Below are 17,413 nucleotides of genomic sequence, written 5' to 3' on the forward strand. Positions count from 1 at the left end.
CATGCCTAGTTTGTGCTGTTGTTCAATTAACAAACTATTATAGTAATACAAAAATGTAGACTTATATGCATTACATATTGTATGGAAATACATTCTCTAAATTGTTTTGACCCCTTCCAGGTGGAGGACACACAAAAGAAACCATGATGCACGGTTAGATGACCACCTTAATGATTGGAATAGATCACATTTATTCATGGCTATTTATTACAGTGCTTGCAAATACTAAAATGTGTCTCCTTACTGAATCATGCATTCACCTGAAATGTGGTTTTGGGGCATACATTATTGTTTTAAAAAAACACTTTACCTTGAGCCTGGGAACATTGCTACTTATATTTTGTGAAATATGACTGACACCATCTACATCTATCTTCAGTTTTATAAACCTATATGTACCAGATGTCATTAGAATTGTAGGTCCCATATAAAGTATATATATAAGTATATATATAAAGTATATATATAAGTATATATATATATGCCCAACATCTACTGATAATCAAGCTCTTTATTAATAGAAAAAACAAGTTTCTTCATTAGAAGAAAGAAGAAGCAAATTCAACTAACAAAACAAACGCTAAGCACAAAAATCGATCATCATTATTATTAACAGAAAATCTGTACAGTAGTACATGTCTTGAAAGACCACCCCTTCTGCCAAAAAATAATGGTCTCTCAAGACAGCTGGTCTCTCATAATGTTATAAAATTATATAGCTAATAAATCTGTGCAAGGAGAACATGGTCTCTCTCTCGAGACAGGTGATATTAAATCTTAGATGAGGTCTCACAAGACAGGTTTTACTGTACTACACATGACTGCTTGATAGTGGGTAAATACAATCAAGAGTTAAATAATGGAAACAAAAGAAAAAAATGGTCTTGATATAAGTAAACTACAAGTCTAGTTTGTGCTGTTGTTAGATCAACAAATTTTTATAATCATGATAACAAAATTTAGACTTATCTGTGTTTACTTACATACTGTATGGAAAAGAAACCAGGCATGATTATATATTATATTATTTTGACCTCTTCCAGGTGGTGGACAAAGGAATGAAACCATGTACTGTGACCACCTTAATGATTGGAGTAGATCACATTTATCCATAGCTATTTATTACAGTACTTGTAAATACTAGCATTTGTAACCTTATTGAATGAAGCATTCACCTGAAATGTGGTTTTGGGGCACACATTATTGTTAAAAAATACCTTTCCTTGATCCTGGGAACTTTGCCACTTTAATTTTGTGAGATATGATCAGTACCATCGACAACTATCTCAACTGTATAAATTTACACAAAAACATATAAAATCTGGAATATGTTTTTAAGTGGTAAAAACTAATATCGTACTAGACATAATGTCTCAGGGGAAAATAAAAGAAACTAAAGTGCAAACTCACGGCCTCATGCTCCAGTGTGTGTGTGTGTGTGCATATGTGTGTGTGTGTGTTTGTGTGTGTGTGTGTGTGTGTGTGTGTGTGTGTGTGTGCATGTGTGTTACACTTTATTCACTTCAGACATAATGTCTCAAGGCAAACTAAAAGAAACTTAAGTGTGACCTCACAGCTCATGCTCCAGTGTGGTTGTGTGTGTGCGTATGTGTGATACACTTTATTCAGTTGACCAAACTAACTGTAGCTGTAAGCAATAGGGCAGCATACAGAAACATGCCAAATACTATTCAACCAAATTTGTTTACAATCGTTTTGTCTCTACTACCAAACAATCCATCAATCACAAACTGGAGACTACACAATACTTGAATATCAGCATCAAAGTAATTCCAAGAAATTTGTATATACTGGGATTATGTTATTCATCTATAATTTCCATATGACTTATTTTTTGTATGATGATGAAAATAAATAAATAATAATTTCCCCTTTAAAAAATGAGCCAATAATTGGATACATGTGGATACAATAGATCCATGCAATTAACATCGCTGAACGTCTTAGATTTGATAATTTTCAACATATTATTCATTTCCGCAATTGAGTTCAGATCAATTACAGACATTTTTTCAACTTTTGGTTTTAATTGTGGGTTCATAGTTGTTTTTTTTAAACACAACATGCCAAGCAAGACATTTTCATATGACAGAATCACACCTTTCCCAAGGTAAAACTGACATCATCTTTTGATGTTAACCCTTGTCAACATTTTGCATAGACCTGGATCTGCCTGCATACTTATAAGTAGACACAAGATATTCAAAGACTGGCTTGCAAACATTAAATTTCACCCTCATTTAATCACACATTCACCTGAAACATGGCTTTTGGGCATAAACCTTTGCTAAAAAAAATATCTTCCCTTGATCATGGGCACTTTAATTTGTGTGATATGAACAGTAGCACCTATTGACAGCATTGATGATACCTTAGGGCCAAATGGATGTTGTAGTAGATCACACACAGATGTTTATTTAAAACCTGACAAGGGTTAAATGCCCTTTTTTGGTCATTAGAACATGTAGTTCAGCTATATGAATTTACATGAGCACAGCAGAAACTATATGCTGAGATTAATTGTAACTAATAGGAGTACCTATATCATTTTACTGTAATTAATTATATCTAATAGGAGTACCTAGATTATGTTACTGTAATTATTAATAACTAATAGGAGTACCTAGATTATGTTACTGTAATTATTAATAACTAATATGAGTACCTAGATTATATTACTGTAATTAATTATATCTAATATGAGTACTTAGAGCATTTTACTGTAATTAATTATAAGTAATAGGAGTACCTAGATTATGTTACTGTAAGTAATAGTAACTAATAGGAGTAGCTAGACTATGTTATTGTACTTAAATATAACTAATAGGAGTACCTAGATTATGTATGTGTGTGTGATTTGGATTTTTTAATGTAGCTTTAAAAAATTTTCAGTCATATTGGTACGATGTCTGCAGTGTGGCAGTTTATAGTAATGTCTACCACTGGGGCGTCATGCCACAGACATGTAGCATATGTCCCACCCAGTCACATTATCCTGACACCAGGCCAACCAGTCCTAACACCAACCTCTTAATGCTGAGTGCCAAGCAAGGTAGCTGTTAGTACCATTTTTGTAAGTCTTTGGTATGACTTGCCTGGGGATCGAACCCACGACCTCCCGCATCCACCTAGATTATGTTACTGTAATTAATTGTAACTAATATGAGTACCTAGATTATGTTACTGTATTTAATTACAACTAATAGGAGTTCCTAGATTATGTTACTGTAATTAATAATAACTAATAGGAGTACCTAGATTATGTTATTGTAATTACTGGTAGGTATAGTTAGTCAACAAGCACTATATAAAGCAAATTTAGTCTTTTTAAAAAATGTTTTCATACTTAAACAAAAATTTAGAAATCCAAAGCATTCACATTTAGCTTTGAATAACATGCAGTCGTAAAGTTCAGGTTACTTACCTGTAACATTAGTGCCCATTATGGTTTGAACAGATGAAGACTTTAGTATAAAAACACTTGGGCATATGTTGCAACATACATTTATTGGGGTTGTTTCAAAATAGTTTTCTATTTATTCTACTGATTTGCCACTGAAGTTTTAGAAACTATTTTTTTAAACTTACTTGTTTAAGTGGCAGTAGACCTATTACTATTATTATATATTTGTAATTACAATACTGTAATCTATGTGCTTTTATCAGTTAAAATTAGTTTACATGTATTATTTTTGTTGTGCTCACTGGAAGCCATATAATTCTACATAATGCAATAATCAAGAGTGTTGCATAAACCTTAATGTATGTGGCAATAAGACTACCAGGATCCTGACCTGAGGACAAGGGTAGTCTCTCCTCTGTGTAATCCATTAGGGTGAATCTAATGGAAGGAATGGAACTTACAAATGCAGAACTATTTAGGGACAGAGGTCATGCTATCAAGTGCAACATTTGCTCTTGTCTGTGTGCCTAATCAGTTGGAAGGAAGGATCTTGTCCATCCATATAATGACTTCAGTTCACTGTCAATGATTAACTAAGTTAATGTCTAATTACCAGCAACAATGAAATTAAATGTCAAAGTTTTGATGTTATTAACTGGTCAGTCCTTTACTTTAGTTTATGTTCCTGTCCTGGTCTCTCTACACCAAGGGTGGGCAAAATACATGTACAGCTTGTGGGCCAGGTCAAGCCTGTCTAACATTGGATTGTGGGGCCATTTAATTAATACAGTCAAATTGTGCAGCCTGGCAAAATTCATAGAGTGGTACCCCTGTGAAAACTATTGCCCACCACTGCTCAACACCATGCATTCTGGCCATATGACTTAACATGAGTAACAGGAGTACCTAAATTACACCATCAAGCAATATAATTTGTATACTTTTCAAACCTCCACCAAAATCTGACAGTTCAAAAGATATCTGTATAGCATTGCTTGCCTTCTTTCCACTACTCACTATCCTTTCCACAAGAAGTCACTTTATTCTCAAATTCAAATTGAGCCTGACCCCCTGTTAACTCACACTGAAAATGATATCTTGCACAAAAAAACTTCTTTTTAGCTATTAATTTGATCTCTCTGTTCATTTGAAGACTGGTGGGCTGATCAGAAACTAGTTCCTGTATTTAGCTGAAATCACGTAGCATTTTCTAGGGCACTTGAGGAAAATATTAAAATGACTCAGTTATACCTGTTACAGTGTACAGAATGTTAGTTTCTGCCAAAAGAAATGGTTTATACCTTTAGCTTCCAAATTTTTTAAACCTCAAGTATTTTGAGTCAACAAATGCATAAACATACAAATATAAACTTTTTTGAGAAAACAGTTTTGCATCAAGTTAAAATCATCCACTTAATACCAGTTCAAATAAGTTAACAGCCTGCACATGTACAACATTCCACTTGACCGATATAATACTTGTATCAGTAAATCATGAAAGAAACAAGTCTGTCTTGTATTATAACACAGGAAGTTTCAGGATGATGTTGATGTGCAGGAAGATCTTGGCTCATGCAGTTTGTACAGAGCCATCTATAGAAAAAAAACAACATAAACCCTGATCTACCAGCTCATTATATGATGGCAGATCAGGGTATGTGTTGTTTGCATTGAACCAGACTAATAAGTAAGTATATATATGTATCATATGCATTTTCCATATCATCACCACAAGCACACAATGAATTATCTCTCACGTGATTAGAATACAAATTATCATGTAAATCATTGCTGTTGTTTCTAATTCTACCGGTACACTGTATATGCAGGATAGACAATTTCCTCTCACCAACGAGAAATATGGGCAGAGACAAGTGTTGTCTTAGCCTCTACTTTACTTCTGAAGACAGAATAGTTACTTTCATCTTCTATCAAATATGGGAGTAAGTTACAAACATTAACAGAAGAGTGTAAGAATGAGTTTCTATTTATTTGGAGTCCAGCATTAATTCAATTAAAATTATTCCTATTTCTAAAATCATACCTTTTTATCTTATGAACCAGTGAAGGCATATGTTCAGCAAGATAAAAAGCAGGGACAATGTTCATAATTTTATAAAAGTAACATAGGTTATATAAAACTTCTGTATATCAGCAAAGGCAGACCAACCAGAGTCTTCATAAGTCATATGACATGAAACACTTCTAGTAAGATCAGTCACAATTCTTCCTGCTTTTAATTAAATTTTTCCTTTATTTAATTTAGTCTTTAGCCTAAATTCCATCCCATTCAACATCAGCATATTCTGTTGTTGTTGTTGTGGTGGGGTTTAACGCCATTTTTCAGCACACGATAGGCTATACATGGCGGCCAGTATTAATGGTGGAGGAAGAACCTGGGAAAACCCCGGAAAGAACCACCGACCCACGAGAAGCTACTGGCAAGCTTTCTCACATACCCACATTGGCTGAATCCTAGATTCGAACCGCCGCAGTCAGCATATTCTAGTAAGTGGCAGATGGATATAAAGTATATCCCTTCTAACATCTTGTGGCAAATGTATTATTAAGTATTTTTTCAACACAGTTATCAATTTTGACATCAACATAAATAGGTTACCAATATGTTTGGTCCAGCTGCCTAGATACAGACTAGTTACAGTTACACCAAGAGGTTTATGAAACTCTATATATTAGGAAGGATTTCATTTTTAAACTTTAGCTCAGGAAAAATTGGCTTTCTGAGTTTATGCAAGAAAGATGATTTTCAGTTTTGGCAGGATTGAAGTTAAAAAAAAACACTGCTTTGACCAATCATCAATCCTTTGTAAATCTGTGTTCATTACATATTCAGTTTCAGAACATTGGACAATACGCCAGTAAGCTATTATCTGTAAAGAGTCTCGCTGCACTCAAGAGGTCATCACCTATATCATCAACATACACAATAAATAGTCTATTAGATAGGCAATTAGAGAAACATTCAATAAAAGAGACATCAGTATATTACTGCACTTTAATTGGTTTTTAGACCTGTATGCCAGACCCGACTGAATGCTTTAGAGACATTGCAAGTCTATAAGATATCATCCTTGTTATAAAGCGCAGTACATATAGTATGGTACACATCTATAAACTGATATTGCTGGGGAAGAAAACCAGATTGATATTTGAACAAGATCATCTGAATGTAGATGGTTGTAAAGACGCTTAAAAATATTTCTTTCCATAACTTTCCCAACACATCTTGATAACAAAATAGACATGTAATTTTAAGGACCAGTGGCGCAGCCCTTTTTATACACTAGTATTACTTTCTTGGTTTTCCATCAAGCTTGAAACACATTTTTTTAAAAGTAAAGATATGTTCATACAATACAGAGTGGTTTAACAATGGATATGTTTGTGTAAGAGTGATTTATCAATTGTGATTTCTTAGGTAGATTCAGCTGAACATTAATAAATAAATCAATTTGAAAAATTGGCCTATGAAATACTTATTTGATTAATGTGCTTTCTTTAAAAAGCATCAGTTGTTTAAAATTTGGGTAAATTTTAGTCTGTATTTTTTTAATTGATATTAATATATAATTTAGTTATCTCCACTTACACCAATTAAGACAGACAGGGGTGTAGAAATTTTGCCAGAATCAAGTTGTCCACATACGAATAAACTGAAAAGCTTATTTGTCAATATAAGAGACCCACTATGTCCATATTGTCATAGTTAGAAAGAATAGTGGAAGACAATGGATTGTTCAAATGTTTGCTTTTATTAAGATTCACCAATTAAATGTATGCAGTATCTATCTGTGAGATCTAAATACAGTATACTCGATATTTCAACTTATCTTATTTTTCTTGTAAAGGGTTCTGTTTATGCAACCCTTTAAGTAATTTGCTGTTGTGTTTTCTTGAGTCAGTGTGCTGGCAATTAAAATAGAAAGAAAATTAACTCTGACAAAAGTTAAACAGTCACTGACAGCAGTCCACACTGATCACTGAAGACAACACAGATCAAGAGGTATGGTCTGCTTCACTTCTGCTTTACCTTGCTATCCTCAATTTTATCAAAGACATCCTGCAAAAAATGTTTGCATCAACTGGCTCAGGCCGAGACTGACTTAAACAAGGTTGTGCTTCCAGTTGAGAACTCAGCTGCTTGGCTTTACGTGTGTCTTGTTCCAGGACCTTTGTTTAATGAATGTTTATTGTGCTCAGCACCTTTTTGGTATGTTTACAGTTTGTCTTTCCTTGTGATAACCTGTCCTGGTTTGGTCTGCAGTTAAGGAGTATCTCTTACATAAATTACAAGATGCGATCATTCCATCTTTTCTAGCCAAGATTCTTTGACCTCCCATTTTCTATCATATTCCCTGTCATAGTCAGTTTAGTTTTAACCAGATTTGTCAACATATCATTAGACTTTTCACTATTCCATCCTAGTTGTATAAGGAAATGATCCATCCAGATGTATTTCTAGGAAATTTCATCAGAGTTGCACGTAACAGTTTCAAGGAGTGCAGTGATTGGTTTAAAACAACAGATTCCTTGTGGAAACCTTATCCTCCTTGCTATGGAATACATTCTGATGAAACTCTGGTTCATCTTTGCCAAAAAAATCTGGTTCATCTTTGCTAAAAACTCCGGTTCATCTTTGCTAGCCAAAGTTCCGATACATTAACATCTACACCTTTGTAGGTTGATTAGATATTTCATAGGATCTGGCAGCAAGCTACCACATCAAATCAAAATCAAGTTGTTCAAATCTAAACACTGTTCATATATGATCAAGATAAGGGGAGCACACAACTGAAATGGACTTTTTTTACATCCTTTCCCTCAAATAAACCTGTTATTGGCTTCTCTCTGGTAAGTAACTATACTTTCAATGTTAAACTAACAAAATATCTTTTTGAAGTATGCTGTACACTGCACTGCTGTAACACATTATGAGCTAGTTGGCATAACATTCAAAGAATAGCAACTTGTGAAATCCAATAGATCATGCTAGGACAAAGCACTGAAATATCTGATTGATCCATCAATGTGAAGATAGGTTAACATATCGGAACCTTGACTAGCGAAGACGTATTTGCTTGTACCAGCAAAAGCAGCAGTTGGTTTCAGTCCTAACTGGTAAATCTGAGCATACACTATGTAAATATAAAAATGCACTCATATGGTACATGCCGTTAAGTATGAATGGTGCTTGTGCAAACATCTCTGAGACAAAATGGAAACTACTGCCTTTTTAGGCCACAATTTAATTGTCCACAGAATATGCTTGTCCAAACAAATTTCTGATTTGGACAATATGAACAATGGATTTCTGCACCCCTGTACAAAGACTTGAAATGTTGGAATGTGATTGGGGCGGGGGGATATATCATATCTGCTCAGTAGTTTTAATATTTTTACATGGCTTCTTGGAGGTGAGACCAGGAACAGAGTAAGTTTTAAACAAATATGACAGAATTTTTTGTGATCCTGTGACTCTATAACCATACAGATTTTAAGGACATGATGAGATGAAATATCCATTACGGACCCACTGATACATGGATTTTGATAGACGTAGGGGATGAAATAAGACAACTCCTGGGTCACAACTTGAAAACTATCAAGATCCCTACTTATAAGTATATGTAAAGTAAACAGGCATGAAGACATGCCTAACTTATTAAAGAATGTGTGTATACTTTCATTCATCATTTTCTGAGGTGATTTTTAATCAATTTGGATTTTTTACATCTATTTTTCAATGGGAAAACAGCAAATATCGGTAATAGAATTTTGATATACAGGAAATGTGTTAATGGAAAGTGAACTAATTTGAAACATCAGATATCAAGTATTTTGGGTTATACTGTTACATTAAATATTTAGATTTACATTGTTACTTTCCTTTTTTATTTATCCATCTGTAATGTGAGAACAGTTTTGGTAACCTACACGTGTCTTATACAACACTGTGATCCTGATGTAACAGACTTGGAATAATTCCTTTAGAATCTAAGTATTTAAATTAATCCATTTTTAAATGTCTGGGTTAGGAAATTGTTTAGATTAACTTAAGTTTAATAGAAGACTAATTTTCAGTAAATCTTGATTTTTGACAGCTTAATCTTGGAGAAGAGGTTTACATACCAGTAGTTACATTTCTTACATTAATATGTACATGCAATTCGTTTATTTTTATAGTTCTAAGTTTCATCTGTCAGCCTGGATTTGGCACATCGATCTTCAATGTTGATCTTTACAAGGAAGTATGAAAAAATTGGTCTTCCAACATATATGAAATCCGCAAAAAAGAAACTTCACTTCAAAACTTTCTCTTTCGTACAATGAAATACATGTAATCATTTGATTGTGTAAGTCTTTTGAGTTAAATCAAACCTATTAATGACAAGTCAGAAAAAAAATGTAATATACATGTATCTAGATTCTTAAATTTGCCCTGCATGTGGATTATCATGTCAAATGTGGCATATGGCATGGTACAGTAGTTTAATTAACTGTAATGAAAACCACAATTATGGTCATTTAAAATTATCCAATATGAGAGTTATTTTAGATCACTGCTAGTCTATCACTGCTCAGTGAACTGGATCACCTGAACTCATTGAAGTCTATCACAACTCAGTGAGTCCTGTCAAGAAAGTTTAGCTATTACCTTCAAGGTAAAAGTAACCAGACCGTGTCAACAAAAGTTTGTATAATGAGAACCCCATATGTTTAGGTCTTTCATTATCCACCTTACATCTTCAGTGTGGGTAGTTTTACCTGTTATCTTCATATGACCTTACCTGGGACTGGTAACTGAAAACTACTTGTTGAATAGGTTTCTGAAGCTAATTTTTTATGTTTTCTGAATATGAAAGCAATTTACACAGTAAAATGGGTCAAAAAAGTTCTACATCAATCTCCATGTGATGGCAGGTATTAATTTCCTTCACCTGGGTATAATTTTATGCATGCCAAATTCTGCTCACTATATGTACAGTTTTACTGCAAAGTCATTTGCTTTTACAGACACAAATCTGATCCTTGAGGATTTTGATCACAATTATCTGTTTATAACAGCCAAGCAATGAGCACAAACATTGTCATTCAATCCAAATTCTGACAAAGAGCCAATATCTTGCATTGTACTATGAGAATTAATCCCAATCTCCATAAGCCTTGCTGCTCCTTTTGTATAATATAGGAACCTGGCTTCACAAAATGGAAGTTTTATAACCTTAAGATTCTTTCTTGTCACTCTTAACTCATTCAAGCTTTCGAACCCTAAAGGAGGTTTTATACCCAGAGAAAGCCTCTGTACCCTCCCTTGATCTTGCCATTTTGGTCTTATTGTACTCAAAAGTAATAATAATGTATCAAAAGTACCTTAAAAAGCAAACAGCCCTTGGATAACATTTGAAGTTACATGTTTAACATGTAGAACAAACAAAATAGATCCTGATCTGCAGGCACATTATGCTATGGCAGATCAGGATTTTTGTCATTTGCAGTTTGACTAGACTTATAAGCGAGTATATATAGTACCTTTAACTATCATCTCTTCACACTCTAATTGTCGATATGAATCACATCAAAGTTTTATCAGGCAAATTGTATGAGTCTCATATTCATCCACTGATACTGTTTCACCTGTTGGATGCAATTGCAAATCAACTGATTCCATGGAACTGCTTGGCTACATCTGAAAAATTGTCCTTGCAATTCTTCATATCAGTGGCTATGCATCTCCAACAAGTAATTGTTCAGCAAAAAGTGTTTTTGCTTGTACAACAGTTGTCTATGTGATCCAAAAATCTGTTTTCCAAATTTCAACTGTGCAAATGGAGCTCTTACAATAAAAGCTTCTTACCAAACAGCAAAAACCTGAAATGCCTCACTGCATACTGGACAATCACATGTGATGCATGCATCTTAAATGAGGTAAACACATGGGGAAACATTTTTGTTGATTTACAGATGACAAATTTATCTCTCTGTGAATTACGGGCATAAAATATCCAGAAAATTATTGAGAGGCATCAGAAAGTATGTAATGGCTTCTGCACGAGACAAGTTATCTGTTGAACATGTAATAGGAATGACTAGAGTTCCAAGATACAACTTTATCAAACTTTACACAGCGATCTCCTACTTTGATCTCAACATTAAGGCATGAAACACACAATGAGCTTAACAAGGTATTGTTCTCTGCTGTGATTCTATCAAGCAAAAATGCCTTTATGTCACCACTCTAACAAGTTTGTATGTATTTGCTGTAACCCAATGCATGATGATTATTTAAGAATATTCCACATACCTGGGTTCATATATGACAATAAAAGAGAGATACTGGTATAAAATAAAAATAAAACTTTCTCGTCAAAGTTAATAATTCTCCAATTAACAACATGGATGATTATCCACAAAATCACTGACATTAATCAAAGAGTCAATATTATGACCATAACATTTAAATATTCCTTTTTATATAGTAAATGTCAAAATGTGAAATAATATCAACAAAATTAAGTGTACATTCTAAAAAAACATGGCATAAATTTAGTAACAACATGTTGTTTAACATATATATATATATATATATATATATATATATATATATATATATCTTAACTTATATGTCTGTAAGAAATGTTAATTTTGATGAAAATCTGAAAACTTCAAAAATTTACAACATGGGTAATTTTAAAGAAGAGAAAATTGACTGACTGAGGTATTTTCAAATTAATTTTCATACTGACCATTACTGGCATTTGCGTTATGATTATACATAAGTCTACTAGTAATTATGACTATCGCAGGATTGTGTTGTTCAATGTATCTCTAACCCCAAGTCAATAAGTTACCGTGCTACATTCACCTAAATTTAACGTGATCGAGTTAACAACAGGTTCATACTGATAAAAAAGTACATTCAACTTCACAAAATCATGCATTATGGGATATATTTCCATACATAATTTAAACACTGCCAGAACCATAGTATTTAAAATAAAACTTTACTAAATCATTCATGACTATGTACAGCACCATTTCTATTGTCAGTGTCAGCAATCTATTGTACTGAACACACGTGTGATAATGCTATACGTTTAAAAATACTTCCTTGGTTTGTACCGATAAGTGTTACAAACTGTACCAATTTGTTCAATGGATATTTACTCTAACATTGTTCTTTTCTCTCTAACAGAACTGTTGGTGCAATATATCTGATGAAACTTTCAGTCACTTACCTTACTCCTTCACTACATACCACATTTACAACTGTCAACGTGCGTATGTTTCACTAGAGATATATCTCGCACCGTACCCGGAAGTTTACTTTCGTTACGGTGATGCGCAAGCGTGACAACCATCAAGGGAGGTGACTTCTATAAATCAAAGTGCCCAAATTGTTTATTAATCTTGGACAGGTTGTTGCCCTTCGGGAGAGCTGCACCTAATCAAGAACTGTATATGGACATAGTACACAATTAATTTTACTATATGTTCTCTACATTTGTTTCTCAGTACTGACCTTTCCACTGTGTGACAATCAATGTAAATCATATGTTAATCTAAAGTACCTTCAAAGATGACATCACGGTAAAGTTCTTGTCAAAGGTTGACCTGCTCTTTTGTTAGATGATTGACTGTCAAAATAGCAGCATGTAAACAGAACACAAATTTCACTTCCGGATCATCACCAAGGCCTTATTACTCACTGTGCACTGTCGCCAAAATACATACGGACAACAACACCCTGAGCTCATATTATCAAGAATAAACTGTTACCTTTAAATCCCTACCAAAAATGCATAAATAAAACTCTTCTATCACCACCAAAATGAGAGAGGAAAAAATGTTCTAAAAATAGACTAGAACTACATGGGTACTGAACTGGAAGTATTAATTGTGATGTAATTTCCTATGCCTCACGATCACATAACTAGTGCAGTACCACATCTTAGCTGTCTATTTACTAACACCATGACAAACTACGTGCAACCAGTGCAACTTCCACCACAAAACTTTACCTTATGGACATGCTGATATCACCCAGTATAAAAAGGGACGATTTCCAAGAACGACACTTCATTGCGAGGACAAGCGACCAGAAAGATGAATCACTCTACGCAGATGAAAAAAGAGAAGGAACAAACATCACTGACCTCTTTCACACCTCTTTCACACCATACCGTCACTGCAAAGTGCGTCCAAGAAAGGAAAGGATTCAGTAGACCTAAAGGAGTATTTTAGCATTCAAATGACTCAGGCAGCGACCTCGACAACTTACAACTACAGGGTGAAATTTAAAGACTTCGCGTCCGACGTTCCAGCGGAGGAAGTAGCAGGTTTTATTACGGACTTACCTGACTCACTGTTAAAGAAACTCAAATGCCATTGCCAAGTCAAAGATCGAGGTCGATTGAGCCTATCTATATATCACAACAGTTTGAACTCGCCTGTATGTCTCGGGCTTAGCACACCTGCATAACTAACTTCTTCCAAACTTGTGAGGGCTATAGAATACGTACAGACGATGAGAGAAAAATTTGACATCACCGATGGAAAAGTGACCATTACTATGGCATACGTTGTACCTCCATGGGAAGAAGACGATGATTGCACTTGATCTGCTTACCGAGCACGATGGACATAACAGCAGATTTACGAATGAAAGGGAGTACGTGATGGGAAACATCTACGCTGGGACACAAATGGCAGCTGACCAGATTTTTAACAACGTGTTTGAAAGGCATAAAGGGAAGCGTGAACTTTGTCCTATTTGATTGGTTGTTACTTGATTTGTATTAGCTTTTTCTTATAATTCATCATTAAATATAAATACGTTGGATATGAAGTGATTTTAGAAATGAGTGAACTTTAATTTTAAATAGTAGTTTACTAGAACCAAGAACTAAAATACTCGTAAATAGGTTTCTTTCATGTCCAAATGTTTCTGTATTAAATGGATAGTGCTTAGACCAAAGCACAGGCCAGAGAGCCCATGTATATACTTGAACAAATGTTTAGAACCCATACAATAGACTTTTCTTTTTCGAGTCTCTATTCTATCTGTGAGTCTTTCTTTAGAACATTTCTGTCCTCTTTTCTGTGTGTTTGAATGTGTATTTGTTTATTTCTGTATGTCTATGTTTGTCCCTATCAACCCTTTGTCCCTACAAATACATTTCACCATATAAAAGGTTTTGCCCCTTAAACCCCATGACGCCCCCCAATGTTCAATTCCTATTGACCTTCAGGTGACATTCCCATGTTAAATTCCCACTGACGCCAAAGCGCAAACCCCATATTTTAATGTTAAAGTCTTATTGACGCTAAAGTGTCCCACTATACAACTAGTATTATAGCTGTATTTGGTATAATGCGGTTCATTTAGGATTTATTCACACCGAAATTCGATTTTACCCCCTCCCTTCTTCGATCTTTTAATTTTGAATTAAGCAAGCGAGAGGTAATACCACATTTGTTTCAAATTCAAATGTCTAGAACATTAGCTGTAACCTGGAGTTGTGTATGTAGATAAGTAAATATATCAGAAACTTAGTGCATAATGAATCATCATGGTGAAAATTTGGATTAATTTTTTTTTTTACACCCAGCATGAGGCAGAAATATGTCAAATTTTGGATTTTAACAAAGCTGCTAGATAAATATTCAGAATGCTGTACAGCTCAGGTGAATATATTGGCAAGACACTAACTGGGGCAAGAGCCAATAATAAGCACACACAAGGCCACCTCTCCAAGACCAGTCCAGAATTCAAATAATTTATGGTATATTTTAAATTATTAACCATGCATTTTAAACTTTGTTAACCTATGACAAAATATATGCCAAATTGTAACAAATTTTTTTTTATGAACTAAGGTATACACAACTACTACTTGAAACATTATAGTGTAGACGGACAATATTCAAATGGACAATGTAAATCTACTTTCAGTTTAAATGGTATAATCACAACTGCATGTATATGGTAGCCAGTTTGTGTGTGCGTGATTCAGATGTTTAGTAACGTAGCTTTAACAAATGTTTAGTCACATCGCTACGATGTCTGCAGTGTGGCAATTTATAGTGATGTCTAGCACTGGGATATCTTGCCACAGACGTGTAGCATAATGTCTCCCACCCATTCACATTATCTTGACACCAGGTTGACCAGTCCTAACACTAACCTCTTAACCGTTTACCTTATAGAGCATAATTACAAAGTGCAGCATGCTATAAATAGAGCACCTGTTACCTATTCGACTCCATATGCATAGGCCTGCCTGTTAACTGTTAAGCAATGTAGTGTATTTTATGTTAAACAGCAATTGTAACCATTTTACATTTTTGGTACACATCTATTATGTGTGGAAAAATTTAAGATTAAAAGTCTGATTGTTATAGCTGCGTAATTATTTTTCACTGAAGAATTTTTTACGTTCTTTAAAATCTTGAGAGGACTCATTCACCGTCATGTCAGTGAGGCCGCGTGACCAATCGTAGCTGCCATTTCTCATACTTGAAATTTACAATTTGTCGTCTGCATCTACATCACTAAGTCATCTGAATTTGATAATTTATGAAAACTAATTGCTGCCTGCATCAATATCAGAGCCTTTACCTAAGTTATTGAATCTTTCGTAGTTCTGATTCTAATCGTGAAAACTTCGTAAGTACTGAATGAAATCCGCGAGCTCCATTTTGGAGAGTGTAGATTATGACCCAGTTACTTTAAATAGCAAATATCGACCAGGGCATAAACAGTGACCACGTGATCCGATGTAATTGTCATTCACAGAAATGAATGTAGTATCTAAATGGGGGTTTTCCCCGAAGGTGGCGTTATGAAAACCAGCTTAAAATGGCTGATGTTTACAGCAGGCGTCAAAAGGCGCTTCCACGTGAATGGAGTAGAGGCGTCAAAAGACGCTTGCATGAGGTAAAGGGTTAATGCTGAGCACCAGGCAAGGCAGCTAATAGTACCATTTTTTTAATAAGTCTTTGGTATGACTCGGTTAAGGGTTCAAACCTGTGACCTCTCACACCCGTAGCAGGCGCTCTAACCACTTAGACTTAGGCCACAGGAGCAGTTAGGTAGCCAGTTTAATTTGTGATGGAAACCACAGGTTTTTAAGCCTATCAAGTTAGTCATCAAGCCAAGTGCCTCATTACAATTACCAACCTCGGGTATTGTAAAAGTACTGTAATTGCATGAAATGTTTCAGGCATAACTCTCATTCTCTCACTTCTCTCTCTCTCTCTCTCTCTCTCTCTCTCTCTCTCTCTCTCTCTCTATATATATATATATATATATATATATATATATATATATATATATATATATATATATATATATATATATATATGGGATTGAAATAAATTTGAAATCTTGCTTGATTCTATTCATTAATATACAATGATTTGTATTTCAGAAATCATGAAGGAGAAGTATAACATTGGGGAGGTGATGGTGAGACAGAAGCTTTGCAATTTGGTTAAACCATCAAGAGTACCATCACTTCCACAGACTCAGTGGTGACAACAGAAAAATAAGAAATGTGGTGAATGAACTATGAAACAAAATATGTTAAAAAAATATTTTAAATTTTTTTAATTAAAATTGAGATAGAAATTAACGTGAATTTCTGTTATTTTGTTGTTAAGATTGCTTCAGAATAAATTCAAAGTATAACTAGAGTAAGAGAACATATTTTTAGAAACTCTGATGACGTTAAGGAGCCAGTAATCTGGATTTTATGACACACCAGTAGAAGTGTAGCGATATTTATGACAACTTAAGCCATGTTGTCTACTGAATACTAGTGCACAACCTATTAAGCTACCAGTGACAAGTATAGTTTTCAATTTTTGTTTCCTTGTTTAAAAGTTACTAAACATCACAGTCAATACAAGGAGTTGGTTGGGGTAATTTGGATCATGTTCTTCTTGAAATTATCATCAAATAAAAGC

The 17,413-nt window shown here is 34.3% G+C and overlaps 1 protein-coding gene across 1 annotated transcript in view; it reads right to left on the reverse strand.

Moving 5' to 3' along the window:
* Window positions 1-12,770, reverse strand: part of LOC149805933 (FAD-dependent oxidoreductase domain-containing protein 2-like) — a 124,220-nt gene extending 111,450 nt beyond the window's left edge. Inside the window, exon 1 of the mRNA XM_089950721.1 lies at window positions 12,682-12,770. The gene's annotated coding sequence lies outside the window, so the exon portion shown is untranslated. The remainder of the gene's footprint in view (window positions 1-12,681) is intronic.
* Between the last annotated feature and the right edge of the window lie 4,643 nt (window positions 12,771-17,413).

Source organism: Sinohyriopsis cumingii, chromosome 2 (assembly GCF_028554795.1).
Source record: "Sinohyriopsis cumingii isolate HCF-2022 chromosome 2, ASM2855479v2, whole genome shotgun sequence".
NCBI classification, from domain to species: Eukaryota; Metazoa; Mollusca; class Bivalvia; order Unionida; family Unionidae; genus Sinohyriopsis; species Sinohyriopsis cumingii.